The 22,741-nt window shown below is 43.8% G+C and overlaps 1 protein-coding gene across 4 annotated transcripts in view; it reads right to left on the reverse strand.

Moving 5' to 3' along the window:
* The window catches only part of Elmo1 (engulfment and cell motility 1), a 561,359-nt gene extending 539,194 nt beyond the window's left edge, over window positions 1-22,165 (reverse strand). The window contains exon 1 of one of the 4 annotated variants that reach the window (XM_048786467.1): window positions 21,873-22,165. The gene's annotated coding sequence lies outside the window, so the exon portion shown is untranslated. Of the gene's footprint in view, window positions 1-21,502; window positions 21,523-21,689 lie in introns of those variants that run through there. The other 3 variants (XM_048786466.1, XM_048786470.1, XM_048786468.1) reach the window with 3 other exon arrangements.
* Window positions 22,166-22,741: the final 576 nt, after the last annotated feature.

The following is a 22,741-nucleotide window of genomic DNA, read 5'->3' on the forward strand; positions in this document are numbered from 1 at the left end:
CTTCTTAGCACAAGGGACCAGTAGAAAAACTCCTTCAATCTGGCAACCTCTTAGAACATTTTGTTTTCCACTTCCCGAAGAACAATATTACGCTAAAACTAACAGTTACTATTATTATTAAAATGACTTTTGTTAAGGATGGGAAAGACTCCAAATCATCAACGGCCTGTTCATTTACTCAACAAATATTTATAGAAGCTGTGTTGTTTCGGCCTCATGCTAGAAGCTCAGAAAACAAAGATGAAAGACGATAAAGACATGCCCTCCGTCTTGAGAATACCCAGGAAACCAGAGGATTTCCAATTTCATAAATTTATTGTTTTTTTTTTTTTTTTTAGTTAATTCAAGCTGCCCAAACAAAGTACCATTGCCTGGGTGGCTTAAACAACAGAAATTTATTTCTCTCAGTTCTAGAGCCTGGAAGTCTGAGATCATGACTCTATACGCTCATGTGGCAGGAAGGGGGTGAGAGGGCTCTCTAGGATCCCTTTTATATGGCCCTAATGCCCTTCATGAGGGTTCCATCCTCATGGCCTAATGACCTCTTAAAGGCTCCACCTTCTAATATTAGCACATGGTGGGATTAGGATTTCACCATATGAATTTGGGGAAAGGGGAATAACAAACATTCAGTCCCTTGCAGTTATTCTCTAAAATTATGTATGGGTCCTCTTATGTCTTTGTCTTGTCCACTTTTTCACTGTAATCCCTCCATTCCTAGAAGGCCCAGCACACTAGAGGCACTGGATGTATAACTGTTGAATGAATGAACGAACAAACACAACTCTGCCAACAACTGATTTTGACTTTGGCCAAGTTCTCATGGACCTCAGACTATTCATGTGTAAACAGAATTTTAAAAATTAGGTCAGACCCAAATGGACATTCCACAGAATATTGATCCGGCAAAATGTAATAGATTTTATTGGAGAAAAGGGAATAGGTGGTTAAACAAGTTTGAAAACCATCAATATTACAGAAGGAAACAGATTTCTGACTGCAGGGTTCCCAATCTTTAGCATACTAATATACACAGAATTTCCCTGGAGATGTCCTATGAGGTAACAAAACCCTTCACTCGCAATAGCACCCAGAACAAGCCTGGGATCCCTGGTGCCTGCGTCCCTACCACACACTTGTTAAGCTCTCAATAAATATTGGTTCCTAAGGTTGCTTTAATGTCCTCACAGACAGAACCATTCAAGTCTTCTTTGATGTTAACTATTCTCACTGAGTTAAGATCCCCAGACGCGCAGTCTAACTTCCCACTCAGTTCTGCCTCTCTCTGGCTTCATAACCTTCAGCAAGTTACTCACCCTTTCTAAACTTTGAGTCTGTTATCTAGAAAACAGGAGTACTAATCATAGCTGATTCAAAGGATACTAGTGAGAACCAAATGAGATCATTTTGCCTCCTTCATAGTAAACACTATAGAGGTTAGGTGTCCTTGCTGCTAGTCACAAATGTACCAGCCCTGTGTTTGGATTCCAGTCTCAACTTCACACTAAGAGGCTTTGGCAAGTCAGTCCCTTTCTAGCCTCAGTATCAGCTCAGGCGAAATCCATGCTTTGGATTAAATCAGTATCCTCCAAACTCAAGTTCTGCAAAGACCATTTCCCAGCCTTATAATGCTTAACATTTCTCATTATTGCAGCTTAGTCTCACCCAAAGCAAGAAAGTCAGTGAAATCATAGGTCTGATGTGCATGGGATACTTTTCTTGAATACACATTAAGATCATTAAAATGAATTTTTTTAAAAAAATTTAATATTTCTTAAAATCCAGCATTAATGTCTTATACTAATTTTCTCCACGTTCTGGGAAACATTAACTTGGGAATCTCCATCCAAGATCCCATCACTAAAAAGAGTTTGTGCCTTTTCTTCTGAAAAATCACAAACTAACCTTTGCAAACACTCACCTAAACCCCCTAAGGCAGTTCAGACCACCAAGGGGCCCTCTTTAGAAACAAATTCAAACCATGGAGTCATCAGAGATGTCATCAGAGATGACAAAAGCCATTGCTATAGGCTTGATCTTAAATATCTCCCAACCAGTCTATGGCACTATTAGGATAATGCAATCACAGGACGTAGGACATAATAGAAGGAAGTTAGATCATTGGAGACATAACCTTGAAGGAGTACTGGGATCCTGGTCTCCTACTGTTTTTATCTTTTTGCCTCCTGGTTGCCAGGAGGTAAACAGCTTTGCTCCACCATGTACTCCTAGCCATGAGGCAAAATGTGCAGTCACCATGAACTGAAACTTTTGAAACAGTGAACCAAAATAAACCTTTTCTTCTTACAAATTGATTATCTCATTTATTTTGTCATAGTGATGGAAATCTGACTAACACAGACACAGAGTTGACTTATAGCATACAGAATTCTCCCTCAAGCTCAGATATTTTGGTCCTTTTTCTCTGTCAAGCAAATTAATATATGTACTTATTTGGATCAAACTGCTTTGCCCAAATGGACAACTTTTCTGCAGTTTAATTGACAGATTAAAATGACATCTCTGTGATGTGCTACATTAACTGAAACGTGAGGAGGTATTTTTTAAGATACATTTTGGCTTAAGACTTTTACAAATTCTACAATTCACAGAAAGCATGTAATAGGCTTGATGGCACCTGGCCAAGAACAAGATTCTCTGTTTCCCCTCTAGGAAAAGTTCATGTGGTAGAACCCTGGTCACTCTGGATGAAATAACCCCCCATTACCTCATCCTGGGGGTGGGGGCCAGCAATCAGCATTGAAAATGTGTCCAAGTTTACTCCAACAGAATGTTGCCCTCCTTTAGATGCCCACAACACCAAAGCTACTATGAGATGGAAAAAAGTAAAAACCATAAAAAATATTTTAAACTAATCAAAAATAAGATGACCTATGATGATATTTGGGAAACATTTTATGGACTCAAAACATTCACTCTTTCATGTACAGAAATAAGCGGTAGGTGATAATATAGTTATCTTTGCTTTTAACTGCAATTATTCAAAAGCCCTTTTAATATTTGTCACTTACTTGTTTCCAGGCTGCAGCAAATTATAGTTAGAGGAGATGGGAGCTGACAGCTCTTTTCTTCTGTGAATGGCATGCTCTCCCGTTGCTGCAAGGCCTGCCTCCCACCCAAACACATTTATGGCATGTCCACCATGAGCCCAGAAATGCTACCACAAGGAACAACAAAGATAGGAATGCCCAGGTCTGTCAGTGTAGAGAGGCTGGGCACTGTTAGAGACCCCAAGTCAGTGGAATTCCTTCTCCTGATCAAAAGAGGCAACAATACATCTTCCCATAGATGTATTTTTATCAACATGAAGGGTGCATGTTTTCATGTGTGTGTGTTGAAAGAGAACAGGGATGGTGGATTCATTTGCATTAATATTCCAGATATCATTAATATTACAAACCTCATCCTCCAAGGACACACATCCCAGGGAAAAGAGAACTGGGTCAAAGACACAAAGCAGTCCATAAAAAATAAAATATTTTAAAGCTAAAATAGCACCTAATAAAAGACAAAAAAAAAAAATAGAGTGATCACTTTGGCACCTAAAAAATAGTGCAGCCTGTCCCCAAATATTAAAATTGTATGAATACAAAAATAACTCTTAGAGGAGCTTTCAGCATTCAAGTTAATGAATTGGGTTATGGTGCTATTTAGCCGTCTTGACTAAAAGGAACATTCTAGTCCAGAAAGGGACTAGGCAGAGCCAGCTCACAGGCATGTGTATACTCAGAGCCTGGTCGCTTCTGTATCACCCTAGTGATCATAAGGAATGGGAACCCCAGGATGACATTTCTTTTCATAACACTGGTTCTGTTTCAAGTCAACACATAGTGGAAAGATCAAAACAATCAAACGAAAAGGCACATTGGAAAGACCCCCCTAGGAAATATTTTCTACCCTTTATGTTTTCAAAAATTCAAAGACTCAACAGATGAAAGAAGAGCAACATACAAATTAATCACTGCTCAGAAGATGAGCCTTTCACTTTTAATTAACATTCTGTCCCTAATCCAAAAGCAGAAGTAAAACACAAGATGCACAGTGCTTACGTGCCTCTTGCTGGGAAGTGTTACCTCTCTTCCCCAGGCTTTCTCTATTCTTGGAGAAATGTGTTTAAATTTAAGATGCAGTCTCAGCACTGCGTGGAGCTGCGTGATGCAAACAGTGTGGGCTGTCGCCACCCAGAACTCCAGGGGGGGAGGACAACCCGGAAGTCAGCACTCCTGCTCAGGAGTCTCCATTCAGTCCCCAGGACTAGGGTGCAGGTATTGTGGGTTTTTCAACAGGGTGAGGAGGAGGTACAGAGATGGGGATACCAAATAATGTTTTGGAAGGATTTTCAAAACACCTGGGTTTAAACTGTAGGTGTTCAACTTCTCCTCTTCCCCACTCACTTTTCTCAATTGATTCTACTTTCACTCTGGAGGGCTCTAGGGCAAGGGATAAAATGGAGTTAAGAGTCACAGATTGCAAAGAAAGAGGTTGGCACAGGTGAAGCATCTCAATGGGCAATCCCAAATACAATGGAACAATTTGTTCAAACCTTTTTTTTAATTTGATGATGATGATGATGATGATGATGATGATGATGATTTTGCAGTGCTGGGGATTAAACCCAGGGCCTCACATATGCTAGGCTAGTGCTCTACCACTGAGCTACACCCCCACCCCCAATCTGAAACATTGCTTAAATCTTCCCTAGAGGGGCTGCTATGGTCTGGGTGTGGTTTAAATATGCTCCCCTGAAGTTCATATGTTGGAGGATTGGAGGTGGTGAGATCTTTAAGAGGTGGAGGTTAGTGGGAGATCTTTAGCTCACTGGGGTCACTGACCTTGGAAGATTGATTATGTTCTCACAGGATCCCAGTTGTGCTCTGACTTCCTGTCTCATTACATAATCTCTCCCACTACACATATTCCTGCCATTTGTGATGCCATCTACCATGAGGCCTTCACCAGAGCTGAGCCCGTACCAGCACCATGCTCTGAAACTTCCAGAAATGTCAGTTAAATAAGCCTGTTTCCTTATAAGGAAAACAGGTGACATCAACACAAAACATCCTCCATAGCTATTAGGAGGCAGAGAGTAGGGCTGATCTTCAGTTTCACCGATCTCCCATCTAGCCATCTTTGAAAATCTCCTGATGGGCATATTCTCTGTACCAGGCAATGGGCCATGCCCAGCAGATGACAAGATGACTCACCACCATTAGGCTGATGTGCTCCTGGGTCAGCAGGGAAGACGGAGTATGAAACAAGCACAAAATGATGAGTTTTCTTGGTTTCTCTGGTTGTTTTCCTTCTCTGCACAGAGGCATAAACTAGTCCTCTAAGAAGGGCTGCTCAGAGGCCAAGAAGGCTTTCTGAAGGAGACATTTAAGATGGCTGTAGGTTGTGATGGATGAGAAATAAAGCTTCAGGAAGAAGAGAGACCAAAAGTTATCCAGCAATTTCCAAAGCAGGCTTCATATCATATCTGGGTAGTCTTTGTATAGATGAGGATTCTAGGAACCCACCACAGAATCAGGATTTTCGGCACCAAGACCCCAGATTCTAATTGTTCAAGTTGCTGAGATAATTGTGAAGCAGCTGATCAATTTATAGATTGCCACTAGGGATCTATCGACCATGCCTAGTCCCCTCCCTCAACATCTACAGCTAAGGAAGCACAGGTGACAGTCACTGGCAGCCCTGAGACTAAGATCCAAATTCATGACTGGACCACAAGACCCCACAGAGCTCCACCTGGAACAGTATCTCTCATGAAGCACATCTTTGATCAACAGCACACAGGCCTCCTCTGCTTCCCTTTCCTGGGTCCTGCCTCAGGGAGTAGCAGTCACTGTTACCTGTCATCTGCTGTGCTGTGCTCCCAACGGCCCCTCTGCCCCCGGAGAGGGCAAAATCACTCCTCTATCACCATTTCCCTGGCCTTGCAGGCTTGAAGAATGAGTTAATGAATGAAGTCCATTAATGGGACCCATAAACAGCTCTCCTTACAGCATCAGGGAAGTTTTTTAAAAAGGCAGGGTAGGGAAGGGGGAGAGATGAAGGGTCACCTCTTCCAGACAGACCTGATTTTCTCTAAGCAGAGAAGAACAGGACACAGGAAACTGGTCCTGAAAAACAGCACTTGAAATTTAAGTCATCATGCAAAGAATAGCAAATGTGGTGAATTATTTTTGCAGATAAAACCTGTTCAAATGAAAATGGCATTTTTTAAAAATCCAAAGTTAAAGTCAAACAAGTGTGTCAGATGGCTGAACAGGGAGGTATTTGAGGGAGCAAGTGGGGTCAGGCCTTGTAATAGGCAAATATTTCCTACTAGGGAGAGTTGTCACAGTGGACAGCGGTCAAGATAGTAATGAGACTGGTCTAACTTGCACAGTCCTCAGATATTTCTAGAAGTGAAATAGCTGGGAAGCTGCTATGGTTTGGGTATGGCTTGGGAGTGTCCCCCAAAGGTTCATATAGTGAAACTTAATCCCCATTGCCTAGTATAAAGTTAGAGATGCAGCCTTTGCAAGGTGATTAGGATTAGATAAGATTATCAAGGCAAAGCCCTTATGATTGAATATTAGTGGCTTTACAAGAGAAGGAGATCAGAAGACACATACACACACTGTCTCTGGCCATGTGATCTCATGAGCCACCTTGGGATACAGCAAGAAGGACATTACCAGATGTAGGCCCTCAACTTTGCACTCCAGAACTATGAGCCAAGGTAAATTTCTTTTTTTAAATAAACTTATCTAACCTCAGGTACACTGTTACAGTCACAAAAAACAGAATATCACAGAAACCTCCAAAATTGTCACTTGGTATGTATAAGCAGAAAGGTTCCAGTTCAAGTAAACAAAAGTCTAATCTGAATCCTAAAAACAGAGAGCCACAGCCTCTCAAACAATTTGCAGACCTGAACCAGTTTATAGACCCATAATGAAGGGGAAGTTGGGTTCCTTTGACAAAGAACCCTAGCACACTGCCAAAAATGTAGTCAGTCTTTCTCTCAGCCCTCCCCAAGACTGATGCACAACTTCTTCCTATAGATTAGGGAATATACATTGGGAAACGGAGCTAAACAGGACTTTTGGGGACTGGTAGACAATGGCTTTGAACTGACATCAATTCTAGGAGACCCAAAACATTACTGGGTTCCCCAGTCAAAGGAGTGGCTTATGGGGGTCAGGCGATCTAAGGAGTTTTAGCCAGGTCCATCCCACAGTGAGTTTTGTGGGTCCCTGTGTCCTTCCTATGGTTATTTCTCCAGCTCCAGAATGCATAATTAGAATAGACATACTCAGCAACTGGCAGCATTCCCACATTAAAGAAGCAGGGGCTTGTTTGGTTATTTGGTTTTTCTATTGAGGGAGACCAGGGTTGTGGAAGGCCTGAGAATGTGATTCCAAAGGCCCAAATCTTCTCTCCTTCCAGAGTGAACTCAGAACACTTATGTTTGGGGTTTACTGAGAGTGTGCTATTTGCCTTAAAAGAAATAGGCTCGGCTCAGCTCTTGAACATCAGGATAAATCATTCCAGCCATGAAGAGCCAAGACACTATCAACTTTCAATTGCTAACTGAAACCCCTGATAGCTGCTAGAAAAATAGTGCACAATTATAGCCTAGAAACACAAATTACCAAGGCCACGGGACTCTCAGAACGTAATAAATGGAGTGTGGGTAACCGCACGTGTGGTCAAGATCCCAGCCCCCAGTGTGTGTCACAAATGCCTGGTGACCCACAGGACCTGGGGAGAATGGAAGAAAAAAGATTCTCCAGAAATTCTACACTGGCTGCATTGTGGATAAGTGACAAAAGGGACAGAAGTTTTAGGGTTTAACCTAAGAAACACTCTCTGCGTTCTTTGAGTTTTATGGTCTTCTCATGTTTATGCTCCATAGGTTCCTTGTGACCAGGAGATAATTATAAGCAGACAGGAGAATGCCTCTGCATATAGTTATACAATGACAGAATGTGGTTTCCTCCTCTGGAACATTCTTTACATCTAGGATAGACTTGGGCACAGTGGAATGACACTAAGGCGGTAACCAAGGCTTTTCAAGGATGATGCCATGTGTCTCCCCGCATCTGAAATATCCAGAATCTCCTCAAGCACAGTGACCTCGGGCAGGGCTGGTCTTCAGCAACATGGAGGATAGGGGCGTCACATGACAGGCCTCCCTGAATGGAATGCTCTAGGGCCTGACTCCAGGATAGAAAGGCCATTTGGAAGGCTCTCAGCAGCAGAGCTCATGTGCATGGGCACCAGAGCATCTTTGCACACTCACTCGCTAGGTACCTCTTAAGGACCAGGAGAAAACTTTTTTTCAGGTTCTTCATGTGCAAAGGAAGCAGGTCCCTCCCTCTGACAGCCCTCCACATTGCCTGAAGCCTTTTGTGTGGCTTCTTTTCTGCATGATCCTTGACCTAAATATTGATGTACACTCAGTCCCACTTGAGGAGGAATTCTGAGCTGTGATACTAACTCCCTGGGAAACAACCTGAGTCCTTCTTCTTCCTCACCAACAGCCTCCAAGCAGAACCTGCAGATAGGCCCAGGGAACAGGAAAACAAAAAGAGAGGCCTCCCAAACTAAATCTCCTGGTATCCCTTTAAAACATCTCTGGAAACAAGCCCCTATTACGTCAGTTATGGACCAGTCTCCCCTGTATGCTGAGCTCAGACTCCTGCTCCAGAGAACAAAATAGGGAGAATCCCCAGAGGGCCTTGCTCCTTTCCCCACCATCTGAGGCCATCACCTCCCAACCTCCCAACCTCATCCGGAACTCAGAGTCCCCTTAAACAGGGACAAAAATGAAAAGTAAAATGTCAGAGACACAGAGAGATTGGGCCACAGAGCTGGGAAAAGAGCAGCATATGAAAGGATTAAAAAATGCATTAGAAAGAACTCAAGGGATTTAGAAGTCATTTCAAGTGCACTGGAAGAAAATCCCTCCAGCCCTGGCAGAACAGGTCCAGGTTCAAATCTGGGTGCTAAAGAGGCTCCATCCTCTTCTGATGTCTAAGGAGGTTTTGCCTTGAGGTCTTTCATTCTCTTATCACTCTCTACTACTTTCTAGGATGATGCTTCTCAGAGAGGAGGCGGGGAGCCACCTGCATCAGAATCACCTGAGAGACTGGTTAAAAATGGAGCTTCCTGGGTTCCCAGTAATTCTAAGGCAATCTGAATCTGAGAAGCACAGAAGTAGGTCCTTTATCATTCCTAAGTGGCTGCAATATCTCAGCTAAATCACTCATTTAAATGGCTGCTTCAACTCTGAAGGAGACACAAGTGGCTAAATTGATTCTTTTAGAAATTGTTAGATTCTAAATGTAGTGGTAGTGGAGTCACATTGTGACCAGTTTCAAATGATGTGAAAATTTACACAAGGAATCCAGGAAGAAATTTTTTGAAGCACAGATGTGACCATGTCACTCCCTTGAGTAAAACACATCAATGTCTTCCCATTTCCTGGGGTTTTTTTTTTTTTTTTTTTTTTTAGAGGGGATACTGGGTATATGAAACCCAGGGGCACTTTAAAACTGAGCCACATCCTCAGCCATTTTCTATATTTTATTGAGAGACAGGGACTTGCTGAGTTGCTTAGGGCCTCAGTAAATTGCTGAGGCTGGCTTTGAACTCACAATCCTCCTGCCTCAGCCTCCTGAGACACTGAAATTATAGGCATGTGCTACCACACTAGATCCCATTTCCATTTTGATAAAGACCTAAACCTGTGGTACCCATCAAAACTGACCCTCCAGCAGCGGAACAATCTGTATTTACCTCCCCCCATCTCAGGCAGAGATGGAATACTACTTGCCCCTGACACTCTGGTCTTCTCTTCCTGAAAAAGCCAAGGTCCACCCTTCCCCTGGCCTTCACCTGCCATTCCTCTGCATGGCCATCCCTCTGTCCCTAGTAAAACACTTTTGCCCTCTTCCCAGACATCCTTACTACATTAATTCTGCCACTGCACATTCATTCTACCTCCACAGGCCTTAGTCAATTTGAAATGACATCTTCAATTGTGTGACTGTGACATCTTCAATTTGATTAATGTGTATTTCCTTCACAAGTGTATAAAGCAGCCCAAGAAACAGCAACAGGTTTAGATTTTTCCCTAGGAATGAAGCTAACCATGTGTATATATAACCTATCATACCGTATGGTACATAGCAGGTGATCAATAAATATTTGTGAAATGAGAAAATGAATCAAAAACAGATTTCCAGATCAAACACTTGGGGCAAATTCAGATCCAGGGCAGCAATGAAGAATTTAAAGTATACCCTGGTCCTTCTCCTGAAAGTCAAAGGTTACAATATTTCTCAAATAGCCAAGGGCTAACATACTGTATTGGCTTCCTTTCCCTCACATATGGTCCTAACCACCCACTTTTGCATTTTTCAAATTGTTGATCCAATCTTCCTAATACAATATCTGGATTTCAAAAGAAGGGGGGAAATACAACACTAAAACTGCATATCCTAGCAGCACACATAAAAAAGATTCAAAATGTCCACATGCAAGTCTTCAATAATTACAACCCAGTGTCTACTATAGTGGAATAGTGGAATCATGTCTCACTGGTTGCATAAAGAAATATACCATTAATACATTAATACATCATCTTTCATCTTGCAGGCAGTTGGTCACAGCTGGGGTAATGGTTTGCTGCCTTGACTACACTCTTGTACATGTTCCTGAGGTGGTAAAGGTCTTTACACAAATTGTTCCCATCCTTCAACAAGTATTATGACTCTCTCAATACAATGTTCCAGTGCAACAGGTTTAACTGAGGCAAAAATGAATTTCACAAAGTGATGGGACATTGGTAGTTTTGCTGCAGAAATGAGGATCCAGTTTTGAATGTATGCAATGCTGGGCAACAAGCCTCTCTGACACCTAAAAGTTCCCATCTGTACAATGGGTACAAGGTGAGTTCATATACTTGAAGTCTTTTAAGCTGTTTTTTTATTTTGGTGTGAATATAGTTCTCCAGTGATTGACCAAAAATCTATATTTCAGCACTCCAATCTTTTTTGTGGGTCTTTAAACATATTTAACATTGGACCCTATTTAAAGCTACACACCATCCCTGATACATTGAAAAGAGGCATTGTCAAACAACTGACGCTCCAGCAGCTGGAAAAAACTCTGTTTAACACCCTAGTTGGTAAAAGAAAAGAAAGGGACTAGAAATTTTATAAACAGAAGACAGTGTGCAATTTGTTCCAATCAATATTTGCATACCGTGCTTAGATAAGTGACTTTTCATGACTGTAGTCATGGGAGTGGGGAGTGGAAACCAAATAACATTACTCTGAGAGCAGAGTTTGGAGAAGTAGTTTGCATTTGGTGCACCGCTGTCTCATACCCATACTTCAATCTGCAGCGTTTCAGTGTCTAGATGGAGGTTTAACTTTCCTCAGCCCACTCCATAAAAGCCATTACTAAGGGAGTCGTTAATGGATACATGAACAACGGCTTAAGGAGCTGCTGAGCCTGGGAGCTCTTTCCTGCTTTCTTGGAGCAGCATGAAGTCCAAGAGGGACCCAACACCAACTGCCACTTGCCAGAAATAATGAACAGAAATGAAAACTGGTGGCTTTTACTTAAGTGACCATAAAGCAATTGCCCATCACAGGACACTCTTAAGAGAGAAATTTGGTGCAATTAATTACACTGGGACAACAGAGCTATACTGGATAGGTACTCTTAGGACCCTCCTCATCCTCCTTTTATTTTTCTATTTTTGTCCTCAGAATAATTTCTAACATGGCTGACAGTCTGACAAACTGGCTCAGATTAAAGAAGAAAGATTAACACTTTACAACCGCCCCTGTGCCAATGAACATTTGAATAGTCTTCTACTTACTGGAAGGTTCCAAATGATTCAAAGGGGATGTTTACATTGAGCTTCCTTTTCACCCTACCTAATCCTAGGAAACCCAGTTCAACTGAATGAAATTCCTGCCAACTGCTCCTCCACTTGTGTTCCACTACCAGGGTTTCTTACAGGGCTCCTGACTACACTTGGATAAATGCAAACAGCCCCAGAAAGCCAAAATCAAATAAAGGGGAAGAGCCCTACTCAGCATCCTCCATTCTGTCCCCAGGTTAGTTTGAATTGAACTGCGGATATTTACAAAGGCTTTTATTTGAGGGCCCCAAATTGCCAACATGATGCATTACATCAGTTCTTTTCATTCACAATTGATTGTCATTTATCCTGTCCTGTATTTTAGCAGTTTACTTCTATATTCTTGAAGAGAAGATGTATAAAGCAAACTAACAGTCTAGCTGAGATTTCAGGAGGAACGGCCTAGGCCACTTAGAGGAAATGAAACAATAAATGTGTGCCTTTAAATGATTTTAGCAAAACACTTGAATGAAAAACCCGAATAGAAACTATTGAATTAGTAATAATAATATCAATAGGAATGGCAAATCCAATGCTTTGGGGGCACCATTAAAATCATTATTACATGTAATCATCTCAGCAACTCCAAAAACTAGGGACTTAGAATTATCTTCATTTGAAAGATGCAAAAACTGAGGCTGAGAAAGATAATTAACTTAACCCAAGTCACCCAAATGGTATACTCAAAAACAGACTTTAGCTTTAAACTTCTAAGACTCCTTCTTTTCCTCTTTTCCCAATCCAGTCACCAGGTGATTCACTTGTCTCATCAATGACTTTGGGCAATTCAGGAATGCAGTGCAGAAAAGCAATGCAGGCCCTCCCACTGTCCCTTCAGCTCAGGCTCTGGCTGGCATCCAGCTGTGGGGTCTCCAACAGGAAAGTGGAGGTGGGGCAACCTGTTTTCAAGTTGCATTTACATAGGGAGAGCCCTGTTTTATTTATTTATTCATCTGACCAAGATCTTGTGTTTATTTGGTTAGGCCTTGAAGGCAGGAGCTTATAGCTCCCAGCGTTCCTTGGTTCCTCCCTCCTGCTGTACTATCTAATCTATCCTCCATGTTGCCTTGGGACTTAGGAGTTTCTGCCTGAAATCTGATTGCATCTTTTTTTTTGCCTCCTCAATCCAAATACACAGGTCTCCGCAGAACTGACATGAGGCCTCTTCCAGACTTTCTTCTGCCATACTGATTGCTGCACTCCCTGAGCATATCACGAGCTTTTTAAAAAATACTCAGCTTTCTAGATCCTTCTCAAAAGATCAATCATGAACTCCATCCTCTGTGATCTGCAAGCACTCTAAGTATACCTTTAGTAGACTGACTTATTAATAACTATGTCTTGACAGGTGTTCTCTGATTCAGCCCCCAAACTTGGAGGGCCTGACCACACTGCATGACTGACAGGATGAATGAACCAATGAATGAATGGATGAATGAAGTATTATGATGAGTGCTTGTAAGCCCAGCAATAGTTCAACTTGAAAATATTTATAAATATTTATGATTAAGTGTAAGCCCCCACTTCTCTTTTCCTTATTTATTTATTTATTCATTCCTTTATTTTTGATGCTGGGGATGGAACCAAGGCCTTGTGCAGGCTAAATGTGCACTCTACCACTGAGCTACATCCCTAGTTCCTTGACATATCTTTTCAACATATATTACAAATAATAGATAAATGGTGCTTTATTTTGTTCCTCTCACAATCCAGGCAAATGTTACTTGAAAACCCTCAACTGGAAAACAGATATGATTAAGGAAATAGTTCTAATGAGTCAAAGTCACTTGCTTGCAGTGGACTGGGCCTAGAAATGATGGAAACATATTCATTCCTTGATAAAAGTTTTGATTTAATGTGATTTGCGCTGACTTACTCTGAAAGTTACAAGCACTGGAGAAAACAAGATTTAGCAGCTGATGGAATTGTTTGTTTGCTTCTAAATCCTGTCATGATTAGGACAGCTGTGTGTGTGTGTGTGTGTGTTTGTGTGTGTGTGTGTGTTTCACACACTTAAAACACAGCACACATATTCTTTAGTATACAAAAGAATGAATCCCATTCCCCCAACCAAACTTTTAAGTAGTTGTTAACTTCCACAGAGTGGCCCATAGTTGAAATAATTAGGGCACCAGTCCACTATTAAAAATCTAGGGCATGGTGGGGCAGGAGTCAAGTAAAAACCAGCCTTACTGAGTGTTATTGGAATTCACTTTTCATTCCGACAAAAATGTGCAATCTGACCAAAACCCTTCCATTGGCCCTTCCTCCCAAGCCACATACCTTCTGAAGGCCAAGGGCAAAGCCAGCTGTGGTTATGCATTTGGGTTAAAGAGCCCAAAAACAGAAAGAAAAAAAAATTATTTTGAAATGCATTACACTTCAAAATTAAGGGTAATTGTGTGTAGCAGCCTGGAAAATTTAGCTCATCCAGTACGACTCAGCCACTGAGCCCAGAGCACAAAACATTAGCGCTCTAAATGCAATTTCAAACCGAAAATAAAAAGGTACAAAGGGCGGAAGGAAGGGCGGGGCGAGGGGTGGGGGGTTGCTACAGAGCTGTGACTTTTGACAGGGCTGCTGCCTGGGGAAGGCGTGACCAATACACAACTTAGCAATGGTTCTAAATTATTTAAGCCACTAGATGCTGCTCTGGACCACTACAGCAGTGAAACCAAGAAGGTAAATAAAAGATTGACATATAATGACCTAAGAAAATACATGTGGTAAGATTGGGACAGAAATGTGATGAGCAAAGTGGAAAAGGACTTTGCAATAGAGCAGAAACCTTAAAGGTTTGTTTGCTACAAGGCCCTGGTCACTCTCCTGCAGTATCTTTGTCCAGCTAGACAAGCAAAGCAGGAGGCCCTTCACTCAGTTAACTCGCTCCCACAGGGATACTTCCTTGCATACAACACAAGCCACTTGAATGAGTCAAGCTGAGTTTGTTACCCACCTTCCTCCATTCATTTATCTTATTCTCATTACGTAAAGGTTGAAATCAATGCAATAATCAGTAGTTAGAATTCAAACTGCTTTCAGGAAACAGAGACATAAACTCACTAGTTAAGTTTTCTTCTGCCATAGGGGACCAAGAAGAAACATAAACATGAGACTTGCAAACCATCTGGGGTAGGAAGACAACTGCAATGCAGGAGTGAATGAAGCTAGAGAACTTAGAAAGATAATAAATGAACAAAAAGGGCAAGCCCCCATCTATGAATACACCTAGGTTCCAAAGAAAACGGGGACACTTATAACAGCTGTTGAAAGTCTAGATGGTTTAATAACACAATTGGTTCAACTTCTTCAAGAAAACAAAGACATGAGGTTTTCAACTGCCCCTGAGAGGACAATCTGCAAAGAGTAGAGGTATTGTTGATGGTCACAACCGAGTGGTGTTAAGTCACCTAGTGAACAGAGAGACCAGGGAAGCTTGTAAACATCCTACAGTGCACAGGACAGCCTCACAACAAAGAATTATCCCTCCTGAAATACCAACAGTATCAAGGCAGAAACTGCCTGAAATGAATGGCCAACATAATGGGCCACATTCTGCGAGTAGAGAAAGAACACCAGTAAACTCATCATCGCCCAAGGGAGGAATCCATCCTGGTTCACAGACTCCAGTCTCCGATTCCCTTAGTCATGTTAATCTAGGAGCAGGAGAAGTAGCAAAGTCATGACGAGTTGGAGAACACTGTGAAGTGAGTTCCCCTTCCAGCTGGTTCCCTCCCAACTGGTTCCAGACTTTTGCCTTCACCATGACTCATCCCCACAGGAAAAAAAAAAAAAAAAAAAGTGTTGGCTAGAGAGTATGTGTCTGTTCTCCTTAGCAAATAGTGTTCTCCTTTTTGATTAATAAATTGCACTCTGGGCTCACATGGTTCAATATCATGAGCTTGGGTGATGGACATAATGTCCCCAAAAGAAGAACCCGCTGACTCAAGGCTAAGTACAAGTTGAGAATGAGATATTCACGGAGGGATTTGATCTGAAAAAACTCAGGTTCCATGGTAGCAGAGATATATCTCTAGATGCCATGACACCCAGGGAACCTCCATCTGAACCAAAGGCATTTCTTTTCTTTTCTTTTCTTTCTTTCTTTTTTTTTTTTCTCCCAGTGGTACTGGGGATTGATCCCAAGCCCTCAAGTATGCTAAGCACATGCTTTACCATTGAGCTACAGCCCTGGTGGAACTAAGGCCATTTTTATTTATTTATTTATTTGTTTGTTTGTTTGTTTTATAGCATGTATGTTGCCCAGACTGGCTTGGAACTAACAATCTTCCTGCATCAGCATCCCAAGTGGCTAGGATTGCAGGTATGCCCCCCACTGTGCCCTGCCAAACACGATGAGACATTTCTAACAACATATAGGATTGAAAAACCTTTCTGGATGCCACTGCAGCATAGATTGACAGGCAAGTCCTGGCTTCAGAGGCTGGCAAATCCAGGAGAACCAATGATTCAAGGAATTAACCGGTACCAGCAGCATGGTACAGGGGAAACAGCAACAGAAAAAGAGTTGGAAAAGTTGAATTTAAGGTTCAGATTCACTCTCCAAATACCTATGACATTTCATTCCTCCAAGTCACATCTATAAAACAGGGTAACAATATAAACTAATTATTTTCCATCATTTCCAAAACAGAATCCCGGGAGGAATGGTGTCAGCCCATGGAGGAAGAAGAGTCACATTGATGCTATGACCCCCAACCCCATCGAGGCAATGCTTAGTAAGTGGGCTTACCTGATCATCATTCTCTCAAACCACTGCTCCATATCCAGAAATACAATCGGCCCAACACATAGCAGCCCCAGAGAGGAGCAAGAAGTCCCTTTTGTACTGAGGGAAGTTTTTGTTCCCTACATTAACTGCCAGAGCTAAAATAGCCCAAACTGCACCCTCAATTCCTAAAACTGAGGTTCCAATAATAATCTCACTCAGATTCTGGAAACCAGTGTTTGTGGGGGCCCAGAATACTAAGAAGCATCTCCTGCTATTTATACATGTGACTAATTTCTCTACTCAGCACTCTGCCAGGTTGTTGCCGTGGTTAATTCCTTTTGATGAGCTAGCACTCCTTCACCCACACTATTCCTATCTGATACTTAACTGTTCACCTCACTTTAGGCCGGCGACAAAATTCTGCTCAATTGGTATCTGCACTTATTTTGTAAAAGGTCAGAAAACAGAATACTATGGCACAAGTAGTTAATTGAATCCCAGGTCATGATCTGGCTTTGCAGGCTTCAATTTCAGCTATTATAGATAAGTTGCAATTGTTAACACTCAGTCAACTGAAATTATCCAAGGAATTGAGCATAGCAACCAGTGTGTGCATGGCACATGCAGTCTGGCTTTACTGAACCTAGAAGTGCTGTGCTGGCATACTGGAAAGCATTTGAGGAGGCTAGGCATATGTCACAGGGGCCATCCCCTGTATGGATGGCAAACAGTGCTGAAACTATCAGCCACTATCTTTGGATAGTCAGTCTCAAGCCTAGGCCCGCTGAAATGCTTGAGCTAATAATCATGCATCACAGCCGTGTGGCTGCCACCAGGAGAAATTGCCATTGTCTTTGCAAGCCTCTGAAAATAATTAAAATCACACATATGGAGAATGGTAGGCATCAAAATTAAAAGGAAAGGTCAAGAAGAATAAATTTCATATTTCCAAAGACCTCAAAAATCTCTAAAATAAAACTCGGGGAAAAAAGCATATGTGTGGTCCATTTCCTAAGTACAGTGAAAGAGCTATTGAGATAGATGGCGTGCCTCTCCCTATCACTACAGTGAAAACATGACACTTGGGTTTCCAGTCCCTCTAAGATGACAGCATCTGGGCCTAGCACACCGTCAAATTCTATTAACAGGAGCATTTTTTAAAGTTAAGTCAACGACTGACTCTTTTATTGCATCTGGCTCAACATTTGTAAACAGCATCTTTTGCAGGGAATTAAGCCAACATCATTTTGTAAAAGGGGACAGTTCAGTACTTCTTGAGGTATGGCCCTCTGAACCATTTTCATCAAAATCCTTGATTAAGTGTTTACATAGACTCCAAGAACCTCCAGAATTATCAAAAAGAAGCACCATTCATATTGAGCATACAATAGACATTAATATTCAACACCCGTTTTGTGAAACACCCTTTTCCCTTCTGCTCTCTTCTATTTCATGCTTTACACTGCTGGTCTTAGACCTACTAAATTGGCATCATGGCCTCCTCCTGGGTTATAACCTTAATCTTAAAAAGCACAGGTCTCCTTGACTAGAAGGAAGCAGAACAGTAATTGCAAAATTAGCAGCAAACACTTCAGGCTTTGTGATACCGAGAGGGTTTAGTATTTCCCCCACCTTTTTCAAATTCAATAGGATGTCTTATAAACGAACTCTATCTACTTGGATGGCTGTAGGCATTAAAGAGTGGTTGCAGGCTTCACTTACAAACCATAATGGTACCCACTGTCTGAGATCTGGACAGGAAATGTTACCTCCATAGGAATGATCATCTCTAAGCCTCCAGCCTTAGGCAAAGATGGGAGTAAGCAAAGTGTGTGCTCAGTGCAGCTCCTTGTCACACCCCCAGCCACATCCTCTAGGCAAGGGCTTCAAAGCCCTCTCTTCCTTCACCTCTCCCCACCCATTCACACCAAACACCCAAAGGAGGTAAATTACATGAAAACACTTAAGCACTGGCTTTTCTTCAATACTGTAATTTCATAAATGTTTATGATGTAGCAGCACTCCGAGAAGCCACCGTCAGCTTTCTCTCTTCCGTTTTTCTTCTCCTAGGTACGTTTTTCTCTTCTCCCCTGCATGTGCCACCCCAGCTTCTTTGGCCTCCCTCACCGCCCCCTCTCCTCTGCCTTCACTTGCATTTTCTAGGAGAGTGTGCTGGGACCCAGTTTACGTCTCTGACTTCACACCATTGACAATGCTCCTCCAAGGGGAGTTTTCTTGGGCTAAAGCAACACAGACTTTGAAAAGATTTTCCCCCAAGGAGAGGGATAAAATACCAGCTCAGGAGTGGGGATGTGTTTTTAATAAAGTGCGCTGGTTTTCTACTTTTTGCAAGGAAATCACCCCTCTGCTTCCCTTCTTCAGTCTGAAATTCTAAGGGAGGAGGATACCTACCCAAGGCAGAAAGCAGTCTAAAAGAAAGAGTGGCTAAACATGGAGGAGAAGATGCTGAGGAAACGCGAAACCCTGGGCTTTGCACTTGCCACGGATGCAGAAACACTTTCTTTGTATATTTCCTTGGCAGGCCTCACCCAACTTGGGTATTTCTCATTCAGTCAGCAAACATTTACTGAGCACCTACTATGTGCTAGGAATCAAGCGAAATATTGAAGTTGTCAACAAGAGATAAACCATAATCAAATAAACAGATGAAAATATGATCTAATGAGTAGAAAAATGCTAAGAGAAATACGTTAGAAACATAAAAGGACCAAGGAGGGCTTGGCTGTTATTTTATATGGAGTAGTCAGGGAAATGCGGGTAAGCTGACACAAGTGGGCAGAGACCTGAAGGAAGCAAGGGAGTGAGTCATCTAGACCTGCAGGAGAAATCCTGTGCAAAAGAAACAGTGTGTGCAAAGGCCCTGGGGACAGAACTCTGAAAAAGAAGAATGTAAGGTCCTCAGAATGGCTACAGTCAACAAGGACATTGTGCGTGTTCTGGGGGACATGGCCATCCATCAGAAGGACCACCCATCCGATGACTCAATGACTGCTCCAAGTCCTGAGTTTCCTCAGTCATATCTGGGCCTACCCTCCCAGCCTGACCGCTTCCTGACACATACCAAGCTTCCTGTTCCCCAGTTCCCTTCCCTCCTGACACCTCTCCCACTCCAGTTCCAACACTTTGAGTTATTCCCTCACAATTTACCAGGTCATTTAACTGAACAAAAACAAACCAACAAACAAAAACCTGAGTAATAAATGTAGTAGAAAAGAAGGTCACATGCACACTTAACCACAGCTTTCAATTGATAGGAAATGTACCACAGGAAAGAGCAAGGATCAAATGGTAGCTATAAAAGAAAGAGAGTGAGAGAGTAGGGGGGAGAACAATTAAGTCTGGTGATAGGCCTGCAGGGGCTCGGACCTCCTGATTTACTAGGATCCAAGTTCTATAAACCAGGGAACTATAATCCTTGAAACAACCTTGGGAAACAGGTATGGAGGTGGGACCATATGAAAAACCATAACCAGAGGAGACCTTCATAATAGATGTTGCCAGTCTTTGTAATCTAAAACTGTGAATGGACAAGTCTGTCTAGTACCCAAGATGCTCTCAAATATTTGGAATTTGAATACAAGTTATTAGTGAATTTTATTTTATATAAGTTAAAAAAAAAATCAAGAATTCTCCCATAGTCCCTCCTACCATACCCCCAAGTCACTGGCAGCTCCAGACTGGGGGCCTTTGGTTCTAGGAACACAAAAGTCATCTTAGGTTCTCCAAAATCTTAACTGTGATCAGTTAGGTCCACATAAGCCCTGACCAGTAGTGGGAGGCCCAGGATGCATCACAAACTGTGTTGAGCAAGCCTCGGGAGCTGTCCAGAGGCCCTTGGAGCTACCCTACTGGGGGAGACAGAGGGGGCGGGGCGGACTAAACCCTGTAGCTTTTCATCAAAGCAGGTCCAGCCGCCAACAACTCCTCCCCAGCTGCCAACTTCAAATGGCCCCCAGATGGGAAAGAGCCAGTGGAGCTGGAGTCCCTACTGCCCAGATCTCGCAGTCGAGGACGGACACACACACACACACACACACACACACACACACACACGCCGCCTCGCGCGCGCCAGCGGTATAGCACGGACTTCCCAGCCCCAAACACACAACGCGCACCCCCGGGACGACTGAGTTCTGTACTTCCTCTTCCTCAAAGCTACTCTGGGAGGTCGAGGCTGCCCCTCTCCGCTCTGATTCCAGGGGTCCCGTGCTCTGGTGCCCCGCTTCTCTGTGGGAGCTCCGGGTGCGTCCCCTCTCCCATACCAAGATCTCTATCGAAACCCCTTGCCGCCTTTCCGGGTCCTCAGTGTGTCCCCAGGAGGCGGGTATTTACTAACAAACACCCCCCAGGAATCCCAGCTGCCCAAATCACCTCCTCTCGCCACCCTGAGAGCCCCCCATCCATCTAGCCCATCACCGCTAGCTCCCAGGAACGCGCTGGCCAGAGGATTCCCTCCCATCTGCGATGGCCGGAGAAAACCCCAGAGTCCGAGCAGCCAGCCGCCGTCTCGGGCGTAGACTCTCCAGTCTCCGGCCCCAGGAATCTAGACTCCAGGCTCCCAACCCCACACTCTTCTGTCCCCAACATCCCAACGCGCCAACAGCCAAGCCCTCCTGCTCTCTCCTCCAGCCGACCCCAATCCAAACGTCTCCGCTCTTCTCGGAGCCCGGGCCCTGCGCTCCATCCTCCCGCGCCGCACCCCCAGAGCCCTCTCCCTCTGTTCCCACCGCCATTCGGACCACCCGCTCTGCCCAGACTTCCCCAACTGCAGAGCGCCCCGACGCGCCGGCAGCCCTCACCCAGCCTAGCGCGGTGGCCACCCCCGCCCGAGCCGTGGCGCCCCCAGGGAGGAAACAAAAGTGTCTCCGCGGCGCCCGGAGTCCTCGGAGCAGGACGCCTCCTCCCCGCCCCAGTCCCAACCCCCTCCCGGGCCGCGCTGAGGTCAGCGAGTCGGGGCGCTGAGCCAGCCCAGGAAACTTTACGAACCTGCCCGGGGTCGCAGGACAGCGGCGGGAGCTCCTGGCTATTAGAGCTCTGACGACCCGCGACCATTGAAGGGAAAATCCGAGGCTCTGTTGCCCAGCTCTGGGCTGCGGCGGTGTGGGTGGCTCTGCCTCTATCCCGTGCCCATCCTCGCCCGCTCCCGCTCGCCCAAACACACGCACTTACACTCTGGGTCGGCCGGCTGCTGCGCTGCCGGCTGCCGCTGCTCTCACTTCCTCTTCCTTCCTCCTGCTGGCCAGAGACACATTTTGCATCTGCAAGGCATCCCGAGAGCAGCCGCGAACTCTCCTCCCGAACGGACGCTGGGGAGTTGCAGCCGCCGCCGCCGCCCCCCGCACCTGCGCCGGGACTAGAGTGGTTGGCGCGTTCTCCTCCCGCCCGCGCCCTGCTGCCTGCCCACCGCACTTTGTTTAGGAGGGGTTGCCCACGACTTTATGAAGTCCCCCTACTTCAAGAGGGAAATGTCAAACACCATGCACGCCTCATATCTGCTATAAATAATGTGTGTGCAGAACATGACTTCTCCGATGAGCTCACACACGGTGTTTTGCAGGCACTAATTAACTCCGTCACCCTCGTAGCGCCACCTCCGGGAGGCTAAAAGCGCGTGGCATCTTTTTATATGCTTTCCCTTTTGGCAAGTAGTTTGGGATTTTAAGGGGGGAAACTTCGGTGGGCTCTTTTGAGGCTACTTTAAAAGGTTGGGCACATTTGCCTTTGTGCCTTGTTCTTGGGCAGTGTGGAAAAATAACCAATGTATTTACCTCCCCTATAATTTTAAACGACAAGGTTTCTTTCAATGAAGTCAGGGATTCCCTAATTTTAAATAACTTCGCAGAAAGCAAGACGTCCTACCCACAATTTGGTATTTAGGAGAAATTATTTAAGTTAACTACTTCATTTTCAAAGCAGAAATCGAACATGTTAAATCTCAGCTTTGCTGGCAGGAGATTGCAAGAAAAACACCTGTCCTCTCCAAATTCAGAAATCTCTGCTATAGCTTCACTGGAAAAGGCAGACAGTTGCTCTGCTTT

This window comes from Marmota marmota, unplaced genomic scaffold (genome assembly GCF_001458135.2).
Source record: "Marmota marmota marmota unplaced genomic scaffold, marMar, whole genome shotgun sequence".
Taxonomy (NCBI): Eukaryota; Metazoa; Chordata; class Mammalia; order Rodentia; family Sciuridae; genus Marmota; species Marmota marmota.